This window comes from Ictidomys tridecemlineatus (genome assembly GCF_052094955.1).
Source record: "Ictidomys tridecemlineatus isolate mIctTri1 chromosome 1 unlocalized genomic scaffold, mIctTri1.hap1 SUPER_1_unloc_2, whole genome shotgun sequence".
NCBI classification, from domain to species: domain Eukaryota; kingdom Metazoa; phylum Chordata; class Mammalia; order Rodentia; family Sciuridae; genus Ictidomys; species Ictidomys tridecemlineatus.
Window position 1 is genome coordinate 769,005 of NW_027520943.1, and position 14,198 is coordinate 783,202.

At 47.4% G+C, this 14,198-nt stretch overlaps 1 pseudogene; it reads right to left on the minus strand.

Annotated features, from left to right (window-relative positions):
• The window catches only part of LOC101973141 (transmembrane protein 132B-like), a 40,174-nt pseudogene extending 26,434 nt beyond the window's left edge, over positions 1-13,740 (minus strand).
• Positions 13,741-14,198: the final 458 nt, after the last annotated feature.

The following is a 14,198-nucleotide window of genomic DNA, read 5'->3' on the forward strand; positions in this document are numbered from 1 at the left end:
AGGCATGACATTCCACAGTGCTCTTCTCTGTTCACAGCACCCACTTCAGGGAGAGGACCTTGCCTCCTCTGGGGGAGGGTGCTCCTGGGAGATGTCCCCTCACATCACCGGTTCCTGGCAAGATGAAAACCCTGCCCCATTAGCACCTGATAAAATGTTTGATACTTTGTCCTTTCACAGAATGATGTGGGACATGGGACAGCAAATATGCAAACACCAACAAAAAATAAGTCAGCACATAAACATCACAATGTCAACCAGAGCTAAAGGTATGGGTGACAATAAGGAGATGGCAGATAGGGACTGGGCAGGACTGGGCAGGTGTGAAGGGAAGTGTGGACCACAAGGATGGCAAGGTCCTCTTCACCCTGAATCCGCTCAGCCTTGTTTCCCCGTCTCTCGCTGGTCTGAACCACTCCAGAGTTCTTATTGGAGAAATGAAGGGGATTCTTCAAGGACCCTTCCTCCCTTTCACTCATCCCTCTCTCTGTTGCCACAATCACCTCATTTTCAGTTAATTTCTAAAATTCTCACTTAATAAAATAACGTCCTCCGGCGAAGACAGGATAGAGCCCCCAGCTCCTTGCCATTGCTGGAGTGGCCACCCCGACCCAGCCCCCACCTGCCTCCCAGGTTGATGGCCATGTGGTCTCTGACTCCTCTGCATCTCTGCCTTTTCTGCCTTCTCCTGCCAAGAGGACCTGGCTGTTCTCAGTCTACCTGGTAAAGCCCTCCAGCACCATTGAGAACAAAAGTAAGCTTCCCCCTGCTCACAAGGAGGCTCAAGCCCCTGTCTGAGCTTGCTTGTCCCCCACACATGAGTGCTGAGGGCAGCCATTGGTAACAGAATATTGCCTGTATTTCCAGATTTCCCAGATCCAACAGATAGGTCTGGAAACACATTTGAATTTTTAATTTCTAAATCAAAAATGTTTGCAGAGGGGCTCTTGTTTTGTTGATGTACCCAACAACCCTGGCCCCTTTCTTTGTCCTAAGATCCTGTCTGCAAGATGAGCAGGTGACCCAGGAATGCCCATCCAGCTCCCTGAGGATGCCCGCACCACTTGGACCCCAATCCCACCCCTGGCCCCAGAACAAAGCTGAGGAGTTGGACCAATCTCAACTGGCCAGGGCACTGCCTCAAATGTTTTGAACAAGAAGGGTGAAAGATTCTTCTCCTCCCTCCTTACAAGGCTATACAGATGTGACCTGAGCCTACAACGGCTGTGGACAAGCTGCTCTGGGAGGAGAAAGTCCGTCCATGGTAACAGGGACAGAAAGCATAGTGAGCAGCTCTGTTCTCTGGCTGCTGCCATCACCAAGACCCAGGCCTCCCACTGTCTGCTGGGACACCAACACACCCCTCTACTGGGGGAACTAAGTGGACCTAGCCACTCAGAGCCACAGTCCTGATCAACACAACTTTGCCTCCACCTCCCGAGATGCAGAGCTCAGCTCCTTCTCAGGGGACAGTGGACCAGGCTGCCCCAGGGCATGCCTACCAGGGCAGAGTGCGCATCTCAAAGGAAGCTTTTCATGGACGCCTCTCCTGCACTGTTTTGTTTCTATTCTTATAGATGTAACTCTTGGCGAGCTCCGCGCCCCTCTGCCCTGACTCACTGAGAATATTCCGTACAGAATCCCGCTCAGGCAGGCTGTGGGTGGCGCCTGTTGGCAGCCTCAGAAGGGCCTCTTCTGGCCAGGACACCACAGCCGTGCTCTGCTGTCGATGGGCCTGGGCCCTGAACTGTCATGGGTTGGGGACGGTCATTGATTTATTAATAATCCATGTTCTGGATTTCAATGACCAGGTGTCACCTCGGAGTCCAGTCTCAGGGAATTCCACCTCAATAGCAGTGGCCCTCCCAATACTGCCCAGCTGTGCAGCTGCACGCTCTCTCCATCTTCAGCAGACCAGTGGTCTGGGCTCCATGCAGGACAGCAGTCTGCTCACTCCGTGCTGCTGATGTCTCTCTCTAGGTCTCTTACTCACTCAGTACCCTTCACTACCCTTCACCATGATGTCCTCCAGCCTCACCTGTGCCCTCCCATGCCCTGCACCCCAGACACCCCCCATCCAACTTCAGCATCCTCTGGATTCACTAAATCTTCCCTAAATCCTACAGATCACGTATGTGTGGGCAGCACACAGGTGAAGTGCGGATTCTGGAGTGATGCAAACCTGGGCTCCAGCTTCCCGTGCCTTCCTTCAACCTGCAGGGCCTGGACACTTGACCTCTGTGAGCACTGGTCTCCTCATCTCTGCAGTGGAGGTAGAAACAGAGAGTCCCGCGGTCCATTATCAGAATGCAGGATTTAGCCTTCAACGCAAAATTACTGAGGATATAAGAAAACTAGCCAAAGAGGAAACAGAGCAAATGATTAAACCGCTGGTTGACGCCTGAGTGAGGAGACAAGGCAAACTGACTCTCAGGAGCTTGGGGGAGGCCCAGATGACCAACAGGGATAAACCCCACACGGGACAGATCAATTCCGGAAAGGCCTTCCTGGCTAGGAAAGCAAAGGGAGATGTGGAAATTCCAGGTACATCCCTTAAAATAACCAATAGGGGACAGTAAAACCTAGGTGACATTCAGGAAGACTGTGCACCCCATAGTTCTCAGACACTGAGGAGCCGGGGAGGGCTCTTGCACCTCAAGGAGGCAAAATGCTGGTTGGAACAGTCGGGGGTGTGCCTGAGCCCCCAGACACCCAGGCTTGCAGGACTGTCAGTAAAGCCTCACTGTTTGTGATACTTTGTGTCTCTTGGTCCGTTTTTTGGGTTTGGACAGGAGAGCATGATTCTCATAGAGGCACAATTCCTGTTATCAAAAGGGATTACTGTGACCTCTGCTTGAAATAGCAAGTTTTCTATGTGTGCTTTTTGTCTCTGGCCACATGACCTCAGAACTCTGCTGAAAAGAAGATCATCACCAGATATAGCCTCTTGGCCTTGAACCATGAGGCAAAATTAAACCTCTTCCCTTTATAAAGTTACCTGGCCTCAGGTCTTTCATTATTGTAACTAGAAGACAAACCAAGAGCAGGGGAGATATAATATAATCACAGAAGGGTAAGGTTGTGTGTGTGAGAAGTGGTCTCTTACTACTGAGAGGCCATTCCTCTCAACAATGGGATATAAGCAAGAAGGCTGGATCTGTGAACAGGAGATCACATAATCCACTCCACCTGCTCCTGGAGGAAGCACATACCCTTGATTACCACTGAGATAGAAGTCATATTTCACCAACTGAATGGGCAGTGATCACTTCCAATAGTCTGTAAAAGTCTAGTGATAAACATCAATAAAGCACTAATAAATTGCTCGAGCTAAACTTCATGAGTATTTGTGGAAAGCATGTGAGAGTCTCAGAATCTCTCATCTATGTTCCTCGCATTTCCTTGGTGCCAGGACCTTGGCTGCAAAAGGAGTTCCAGTCCTTCATTCTTTTTAGGTTTGTTAGTTCCTCACATGAGTGAATTTCTCTGTAGACCTTTTAGGTATTTAAGAGAAAAAGAGGACACATCTTTATTTACAAAAGGTAATAATCATACAATCTCATTGGTTTGTTTAAAATGGCCAATGTGCAGTCTAAGAGTGGGGAGAGAAGAGCCAACCCCAGAGATCAGCAGGGCGCACTCAGGGTGAAGTTGAGGAGCACCAAAGAAAGCAGCCGGAGAGCCCTGCTCAGAGGCAAGATGGCACCCTGTGCTTGCTTCAGGTGGGGTGACTGACTGTGGGGTTCAGGTACTGTGAGCACAGTATCGCATGAACTCATGAACAAGAAATGTGTGGGTGCCCAGTACCTACGAGGCTTTACAGAGTCAGGCTCCGAAGCTCACTTAAAATGTTCAACATCTCTAGCAAGTAGAGAAACATAAATTAAAGCCACACTGAGATTTCATCTCACTCCAGTCAGAATGGAGATTATCAAGAACACAAGCAATAAATTTTGGCAAGGATGTGGGGGAAAAGGTACTCTCATACACAGCTGGTGGGGCTGCAACCTGGTGCAACAACTCTGGAAAGCAGTATGCAGATTCCTTAGAAAACTTGGAAAGGAACCACCATTTGACCCACTCCTCGCTCTATACCCAAAGGACCTAAATTCAGCATACTACAGTGATGCAGGCACATCAATGTTTAGAGCGGCTCAATTCACAATATCTAAGCTATGGAACCAACCTAGGTGTCCATCAATGGATGAATAAATAAACAAAGTGTGGTACATATACACAATGGATTATTACTTAGCCAAAAAGAAGAATGAAATGATGGCATTTGCTGGTAAATAGATGGAGCTGGAGAATATCATGCTAAGTGAAATAAGCCAATCCCCAAAATACAGGTTGAAAGTTTTTTTCTGATATGTGGAAAGTAAACCACAATAAAGGGCAGGGAAAATAGAAGTGTGTAGATTAGACAAAGGGGAGTGGAGGTAAGGGAAGGGTGCCGGAAAAGGAAAGGCAGTGGGATGGGTGTGACATGATTCTCCTGTGTTCGTGTATGAAATCACCACTGTGGACTCCACTGTCACACACATCCACAAGAAGGGGTCCTAACTAGAATAAGATATATTCCCTGCTTGTATAATTATGCAGAATGGATTCTGCTGTTGTGTTTAACTAAAAAGAACCATTTTTTTTAAGAGCAGCCTTCCCACGATCCCCTGAGAGTGAAGGCTGAGTAGGTCTAGACTTGCATCCCTGACTGTACAGCCCTCCTCTTCCACAGCAGTGCTGTCCTCTTCAGGCCCCAGGGAGTGGACAGAGACTGTACTCAGCATCTGTTTTTGGAGCAGCTGCCTGGTTCCAGGCTCAGTGTCAGGTGACTAGGATGCACTGAGGAGCCAGACAGATAGTGTCCTGCCCCATTGGAGGGCTGAGGGGAGAAGGGCACAGCCAGTCCACCAGCAGCAGGGCCACTAGATGCCGACCGCAGGAGAGAGCCAAGCAGGGAGCCCTGCATCTCAGGAGAGGGCCACACCAAGCTCCTGCTGTGTCTTGCCTCTGGCACATCCATGGTGCCATCCGCGCACTCCCCCAGCTGCGCTTGCTCCCCAGGTGACAGGGAGGAGCTGGACCTGGGGGTGACCACTGGACAAGTGTGCTTCCCTGGGAACTTGGAGCTCATCAGCTCACCAAGGAACCGGCTCCCAGAGCGTTTCCTTCTCAGCATTCTTAAATAACCAAAGACAGTACTGGTGCAACTTCCCCATCCTCCTATGGAATTTGGGAACAAACAAGCAAGAATTTAACTTAGATATAAAAATTAAAACAACCCAAAAAGAGCTGGCCCACGGTGCTGTCATCTCCCACTTTATCAAGAAAAAAGAATTTTGAATTACTTCAAAGCTCTTTTTTTCAAATAAATAGCCTTATACCCCCACATAGAACAAAGGACAAAACCCATGCAGTCATCTCAACAGACACAGAAACAAACAAACAGGATTGGAAGAAAAATTCCTCACACTCAATGAAAGTCATGTGCAGAGCAACAGAAACTGCTAGAGTTAAACTTACTGGAGGCAGGAGAATGTCCTCTCCCCAGGATCAGGGCTGAGGGAGGACACCCACTCATGCACTTGGTCAAGGCTTTGTGAGGGATTCTTTACAGGCAAGCCTAGCAGGTGATTAAGCAAGACAATAAGCCACCCAGACAAGAAAGGCAGAAATAAAGCTCTCTTTACAGAGAACAAGGACTCCAGGATAATTCAACACGGAAGGAATGTCTTCAATGACAGAGAACAAATGGTGCTGAGATGACTGGAAATTCCATGCTAAACAGAAGAATTTAGACCCTTACCTCACATTCACTAAAATTAACTCAAAAAATGGATCACAGACCTAAATGTACAAGCTGAACTATTTAGAAAATTTAGAATAATATGTGAGAAAAATCTTGTGAACATGGATGAGGCAATTATTTCTTAGGTTTTACAGCAAAAGCTTAATTCATAAAAGAAAAAATTATACATTGGATCTCACCAAGTGAAAATTTTATGCTCTTCAAAAGATAAAAGATCATGAAAGACCGGTCAAAGTCTGGGATGAAGTCTCTCAAATCATACCTGATAACGTCAATCACAAGCATTTTTAAAAATTTGTAATGGGAAAAAAATTTGAGTAGCACTCTACCAAATATCTGTAGATGTTAAATAGCATGTGGGAAGACATTCCATAGCACTAATCATTCCGGAAATACAAACTAAAACCAATATGGCTCACCTTTCTGAACCCATCAGAATAGCAAAAATTAACAGGATGATGACACCAAGTGCTGGCACAACTGTGGAGGTAACAGGACTCTCAGACACCCATGGCAGAAAAGCAAATGCCACACCCACTTCAGGAAACAATTTGGCAGCTTCCTAAGGAGTTCAACATGTGCTTCTGTGTATTGTGCGACTCTTCTATTCCTAGAGAAATGACTGCTTGAAGTGACAGAAATGACAAACAAAAGCTTGCATGAATGCTCCCAGCAGCATTAGCCCAACCAGGAGCAACCCAAATGTCCATCCATGGGGACAAACTGTGATATATTCACAAAGTGGAATACAGCTCAGCAGTTAAAGAAGAATTATGGAGACACATACCAGCAAGGATACATCTCAAGTTAATTACACTGAGGGAAAGAAGAGAGAGAGAGAGATAAGAGGGGCAATGAAGACGAAGATAACAAACATACTTTACTGTTTCATTTATATGAAACTCCAGAAAATAAAAAATTAACTTTCAGGGAGTGATTACACAGGACAAATGGAGAGGGGCAAGAGAGATTGGATTATAAAGAAGCAAGAAGAAAGATCAAAGGCTAAAAATATCACTGCCCCAATTTGGGTGGTGTTTTTGCACCCACAAAACCATCCAAATGTACCAAACTCTCCATTTAAACATGGGAAGCTCATTGAGTGTCAACTGTGTGGTCATGAAGCTGTTAGATAGGAAAATAGCAGAGGGAGGCTGCAGCCTCAACACATGGCCTCTGTGCCTGGACCCATGCCTACCTGTGTCTGGGTCTCACTGCTCTGTGATCCAGTTAATTTACGAACTTTGTTTAGCTCCTCTGAGTTTCTTCTGGAAGCTCAGTGAAGCCGACACACCCTCCCTACCACCAAAGCTACATGATGGGGGTTTAGATTGTGAATAAAGAACCAAAGCACAATGGAGGGCTCCCTTCCCTCCTACTGAACACAGAATAAATATGTCCCCAGGAGACACCAGACACTAGGGATTGTACCTGACCAGGCCTGAAATCTGTAGCACAGTCATAGCCCCACATCTCCAGCAAACCTCAACCCTGTAGCAAGCAGGGCCTGGCCAGGGAAGAGCAGATGAGGGTCCCCAGGAGGAGGAGGGGGTACGGGCATGCGTCCTGGCAAGTGAAGGCAGAAGTGTGCAGGTTCATGCAGGATTGTCCAAGATCTCCTTGAATAATGCAGAAACAATTCCAGGATGTTAGTTCTTAATTAGAGATGCCAAAGACAGAGAAGAACAAATGATCTAATTAATATTGAAATCATAATGAAGCTGACAGGAACAAAAGATTGAGAAGGCAGCAGTGCCCATCCCTGGCCAACAGGAAATATATGACACATCTCCAATTAGAATGGAACAATGAAAGTCCAAATTACCAGCATAAAGAAGGACAAAATTAGGCAATAACATCCAAACCGCCTGAGGACTTCTTCTGAGCTGCATGGCTCCTGGCAGTGCTTGAAGGAGGGAAATTCATGCCAGAAATAGAGTAACCGTGGATCTGGGAAGAATTTTTGTGAAGCATTGCTAAAGGAGAAAGGATGGCTTGCAACCTCTTTTGGAATTTTTCTCTATGTTCTTCCAAGTAGAATTAGCATTAGCCAGGGGCCAATGGATCAGGCTTTCTTTTATCTGCAACAACAACAGAAACAATCCACACCAAACCAGGCATACAGCTAAGCTCTGCCTGAGACCAAGACCTGCCGCCCTGACCAGCACCCCTCACATCTGAACCTGAAGGGTGAGGGGCCTGTCAGTGATGTCATCTCTGTAAGGGCTCCCATGAGAACACACCATCATCCAGCCCATCCTGTCTGAAAGTCCAGCCTCTTGGAGAAACTCCTCAAAGCCCTCATAGGGATACAGTGATCCCAAGAGTGAGGCTGCTCTCCAAGGTGCTGACCAGGTCCTCCAGGCTGTCTGGTGACCAGCAGCCCACAGGCTGCTCAGCAGCAGACTTTGTTTCTTCTGACACCCATTGCCTGACCTGACCCCTCCCAGGTCACCTGTGAAGATGAGGCTCTTCCTGCACAGTTAAGGCTCTCACATGTTAGTGCTCTATTATTGGTCCTTTAACATCTCCTTATTATGAGTCCAGCTGATACCTAAAGACCAGACACTTACTCATAGCAGCCAAAGGCTGGGGGCACAATTTTGAGACTCACATGAACTTATATTTATTTCTCTGGGAGCATGCACAAGTTCATCTCCTGCTGAGAAACTCGACTGGCCTCGGTGGCTCTGGAAGTCACAATCCACTGACCCAAGACAACCGCAAGTGCAGAAAAACACAACCTTGTTTGACAGAGGTAAACTTTAAGGATCTCAAAAAGAAATCATACTGAATTAAGGTAACCCCAAATGCAATGACAAGCACCAGTATGATAAAGGAAGGTCATTCAGAGACACAGGTAAGAGGTGAGAAGGGAAGCAGAGATTAAAGTGAGGAGGCCATAATCCCAGGAATGCCCAGAGCCCCCAGAAGCTGTGCAAGGCAAGGATGGACCCTCTGTAGAGTCGCTGGGGAGAGTGGGGCTGTCAATGCCCTAATTTTAGACTTCCAGCCTATAAGAGAACAATTTCCATGTGTTAAGTCACCGCATTTGTATAACCTGTGACACCAGCTCTAGGAACGCAACATGTGTAGCAAAGGAATGTCACAGATGCCTTTAAGGACCTAGACTGGGGTGGTTGTTGGGCAGGTCTTCATGAGGGGCAGAGGAGGGCTGCAGTTAGAGAAGAGGACGTGGTGATGGGATCAGGGGCAACCAGGAGAGGTGAAGGTGTCACACTGCTGACTTTGAGATGGAGGAGCACACGAGCTGGGAAGGCAGCCTGGCTCTGAAGCTGGAGAAGGAGGTGGCTCTACCAGCCTCTCACAGGCTTCCCACCTCCAGAACCAGGGGCAGCCACCAAGTTCATGGTGACCTGCTACAGCAACCATAGGGACTAACACACAAACCTTCCAGGTGCTGTGGGCGGAAACAGGTCCTTTGTAGATCCAGAGTAAGCCATCATCAAGTGACTCCCTGACTCTCCCTGCCACCTCACCTACACAGTGTGGTATATGACATTAGAGTGACACTCAGGATGCATGGGTCTGAGGGTCCTAGAAGGGATCTACCCCCATATCCACTAGAGTGCAAGGAGTGGCATTGCCCTTCTGCTTGCTGTTTCCTCGTGTGCAAACTCCAGGCCCTGATAGTTCCTAGCTTAAAGGTCCGTGTGACAATGAAGTGAAACAACAGTACTAATGTCCTTATTGTGGTAGTACCTGGCACTTAATAAATGCTCAACCAGTGGTGCCCCTTTAATACTCACATGCTGTTGAAAACTGCTAAGGGAACACGTCACATGCACTCCACCTTGGTAGCTCCTGGGGCTCTATACGCACTGCTTTCCACAAGCAGATGATCAAGACGTGTTACAGAATGGAATATCCTCAAGGGGGCAGAAGAAGGTGGACCGCAGGCCAGGCCCACATGTCCACTATCACCAAGTCCTATGGCTTTAGAGCTCTCTCCACCTCTCTTTGAAGATTTCCAATAACAGGAAATTCAGTGGAGATGTCCCACAAAGACAAGAAAGCCACTCATGCATGGTATCTCCTCCCACCTCCAGGAATCCCTAGCATTCATTTGTTTGAATGTTTAACCAACATTTACTTGTTCCAGACACTGTGCTCAGGGCTGGGAACAGCATAGACACAGCCATAGATACTGCGGCCCTACAACCAAGTAGAGGTTAAGATTTGTAGACATGATAATGGATATGCGTATGCGTGTGGATCTAAATTTGTACATCTATCAGTGCAACATTGACATATGATGGCTCAAACACTTTGTGACTTCCTTTAGATGTACATTCTCATTCAATTATTCCCCAAATTCACGCTAGGACTTCATCACACAGATCTAACAAACAGAAATCCAATTACACATGATCAGAATAGCTGGGCTGCCACTGGATGAAACCTCCACCAAGAGACACAGAGAGTAAAAGGCGGCTGCCCAAGGCCAGCTTACCTGGGCACACAGCCCCCACACTATTTCCTTTAAACTAACCCTTGTCCTATGCCTGTGGCTTAAAGCAAGGAAAACATTTTTTTTAATCAACTGTCTTTTGAACTTCCAAAAGCCCAGGTTTCCTCTAATGGGCTTTTCAGGATATTTTGATTGTGGTTCTTTCTACCTTACACAATGACATTAAAACAAATCTCTATAGAAGGTAACTTTCCACCATATCGTTATCATCCCCATTTGTAGATAAGGATCTGAGTTCACAGGAGTTTAGCGATTTGCCCAAGGTCCGGTGGTAAAAAAGGTGGAGTTAAGATCTGAACCTCATCTGTCTGAACGCTTAACCAAAAAACTCACCACCTCTGCAGTCCTTCCTTTACTTTGAACTGAAAATGGTCCTTTTTAACTGCCACTTTAGGAATACAAAAAGCACAAATCTCCCTCTTCCACATGATGGCCCTTGAAAGACATAAAAGCGCTGTCACCACCTCACCCTGGGGCCTCTTCTTCTCATCACCAGGCTAAACACTTGCCCTTGCTGTAGTCTTTCCTCCTGTGATTTGATTTCAAGAACCCTTGGCCACCCAGACATTCTTTGGCAGAACATAATCCAATATTCCGGTGCCCTCTTAGGGCCTGAAGAATGACAGAATGAAGTAGATAATTTGTTGCTCTTTTCTCTTTTTTGAGACCACAGTATGAGATAAAACTCACTTTCATCTAAAATCTAAGATCGGAAAGCCAGCCTCGTAAGCATGACTTGAGGTGGCAAATGTCTTTCCACCTCCTTGGGGTAGACAAGAGGGAGTAGTGGGGACTGTGGTGAGCTGCGCGGGGTGCAAGCCTTACACAAAGGGTCTCCTCTACTCAACTCCAGGTGCAGCGCACATGGGCCCAAGGCCCAGGAACACATTATCTCATGATTTTTCATCAGAAACTGGAAATCCAAATTTCTGTGCCAATTTGTCCACTTTTACATGACCATAACGATTAAAGAATAAAAGCCAGCCAGCCACGTGTATGTATACAATGCATGCACACACAGGTGTGCACGCACACACACACTCTCAACCCGCATCCCCTAATTTTTTTTTTTAACTTCAGAGTAATTGTTGACTTAAAACTTGACATTTATCTCCTCCAATCTTGCCCAATTAGGGTCAGGTTCCAGATTTTTAAAATATTTATGCCTTTAGATTCTTCGAAAGTAATTCCATCCCAGGTTGAAGAAGCTAATTTGTGCATTGCCATAATTTGCATCTTCCTGGATTCCCACTTCCTTGCCATCTCAATCCCAGACTCAGGCCACTGAACCCCCAGTGCATGCAGATCTTTAGGGACCCAGTAAACTCATCCTTAGGGCCCCGTTGTGTTCCCTGTGCTGTGAAGAAGCGGCTGAGCAGCAGCTGCAGAGATGGAGGGGCTCTCCTGAGGGTACTAACAAATGTGCCAATGTCCAGGGCTGTCCCTGGTTTCAGGCTGAGGCCACCACAGGGCTCTGTGGACACTTCCATCCATCTTAGAGTCATGGCAAAATTGACTATGAACATTAAGAGTGAAGCCACAGCCTGTGCATCCCAGCTATCTAATTAAGTCTGGCCCACTGAAAGGGGCAGCAAGGATGGCCAGAGGACCTGTCCTACAGCAGGGCTGAGCTTGGTGATCTGTTTGCTCCATTTCACACTTAGAAGAGTAAACAATCATTTGCTAAAGAACTTGCTTTTTCATGAGACTGCAATAGGCAAAATTTGTCCTCTTCCAAAACTGTTCTATCAGGAGGGACAGAGAATATTTTGGGTGGGATCCATGAACTTGAACTTGAACTGGCCTCCCTTGAGTGGAGCTCTTCAGGCAGGAGAACAAGGATCCTGTGTGGGACTCCACAGGAGCCTCTCAGGAGGGAACTGAGGGCTTAAGGAACTCACTGAGGGGAGTCACTTGTCTGGGTCCATGATGGCATAAGCACACAGAGCCATCTCCATTTGCCAGTGTCTGCTCCTGCTTTCTGGAAGAAGGGGGAGGGTGAGGAGTGTGTGTGGCCAAAGGCACATTGACCATGTTTTCATCCATGCACATGATCTCCTGTGAGCACTTGGTCCCCTGAGCTGAGAAGGTAAGGCCTGGGCTTGTACCATCTCCAGGCACCAGGCAGGGCCGTATGTCCAGGTCTTAAGCTGGTCCAGCCTTCTTCTCATGGAGAATTAACGTTCCAAGCCCAGGAAGCCACTGGCACCAAGCTTGAGTTTCCTACAGACTCCTTGTTTTTCACTAGATCTCACAAATACAACATTTCTTCTTTACTAAACTGTCACTAGACCAAGACACAGCCTCCTGCAGGTCGCACTGAGGAGAAATAAACCCCTCCACGACACTTTCTCCCTGGGGAACCCTAGAAGGCCTTCCTGTTGGCCATGAACAGTTTTGCTGAACGTCTGAACCAGAGCTGGGAGAAGGTGAGGAAGGGAGGGTTGGACATTGATGTCTTCTCCTAAAACATGGGGACAGAGATGACTCCAGGCCTCTCTCAGCACTCAGAGGAGGAAGGATTGTCCTCAAGACTGAAGTCCCTTCTCCCCAGGTCTTTGCTGCAAAAAAAAAGCAGCAACCAACGTACTCAGAAAAAATGGACAGAAACATCTAATTAAGCAGTTTAAAGAGAACCCTGTGAAGACCCTGGAAAACTGAAAACATGGGCTGCTTCCCGGCAGAATTTGGAGTCAGAAGTGTAGCTAATTAGAATGAAGCACACAGTAAAAATGTCCCTTGGACAGACTCCCCAACTGAGCTATATGCCTCAGGTTATATTCAAATTAAGGATGGTAGCACAGGATGAGCTATTAAAAAATTTAATAGTCACTAATTTTAATATTACTAACAAAAATTTAGTACATCAGGCTCATGAGTTTTATTATCCTGTAATGAGACCAAATCTCTTTTTAAGTTTGAAACAGGGAGGCATTTATTAACACCACACGCCAACCAGCAGGGCCAACCAGCCACTCCAAAACAGCGAGGCAGTTAAAGAATATTCATTTAGTAAATAAAAAGATTGGGCGCAGAAAGTTGGTACCAATTGAGATGGTATGGGGACTGTTGATGCTAAGAGAACAGCACCCTATGAAGAAAGAGAGTGAGGATGGGGAGGGAGATAGAAATGAGTGTGGGCACAGATTTGCCCTTGAGATTCAGGCTTGGCAGAGGGGAGCAGCTTGGCCACCCACACATGCTGTCTGACCCAGGTGTCTCTGATTCAGCCATTTGCTGCTTAGTGAGGTCACTCTGGCCCACAACCCTAGGAGCACAGGGTGCTTACCAGATATCCAGACTAGTACACAGTGAGCCATGAAAGCCACGTGCACTTGGGAGACAGGCAAATGAAGCCATCACGTACCTTCATGATGTCCTCATTGGCTGACCTGAACTCCACAGCCTCTGACACATCCACCATGGAACCATGGAACCGTCCTCTTCAACCCCCATGACTTTGAAAGGGACCGAGATGGTCTTTCCCTTGAGAATGACAGTGTTCAAAACCTCCATGTCCTGAAGGAGAGAAGAGGTGCCGGTGAGCGAGCTTGGATCCCAGGGAGCGGGATGAGGCCGGCCAGCACCGCCTCTGCCCTAAGAGCCTGCAGGGATGCAGCCATGTGAGGGTGGGGTCCAGCCAGACTGATGGCCACACTGGGCAGCTAGACCCTCTCCTGGCATCCAGCCTCTCGGGGAGCACCAAGCTGCTCCCTCCTCCACCTTCTCCCTCACCCCACACCTCCTGCATCTTTCGGGCTCACACCTGGCACAGGATTTCTTCCCAGCATTCTCCAGGGCTCGGTCTGAGGGTCCTTTGGACAGTGACTGCCTGTTCTGGGCTTAGTACACATTTAGTACACAGGGAGCACATGCTTCATTTTTGTTTCAAATGAA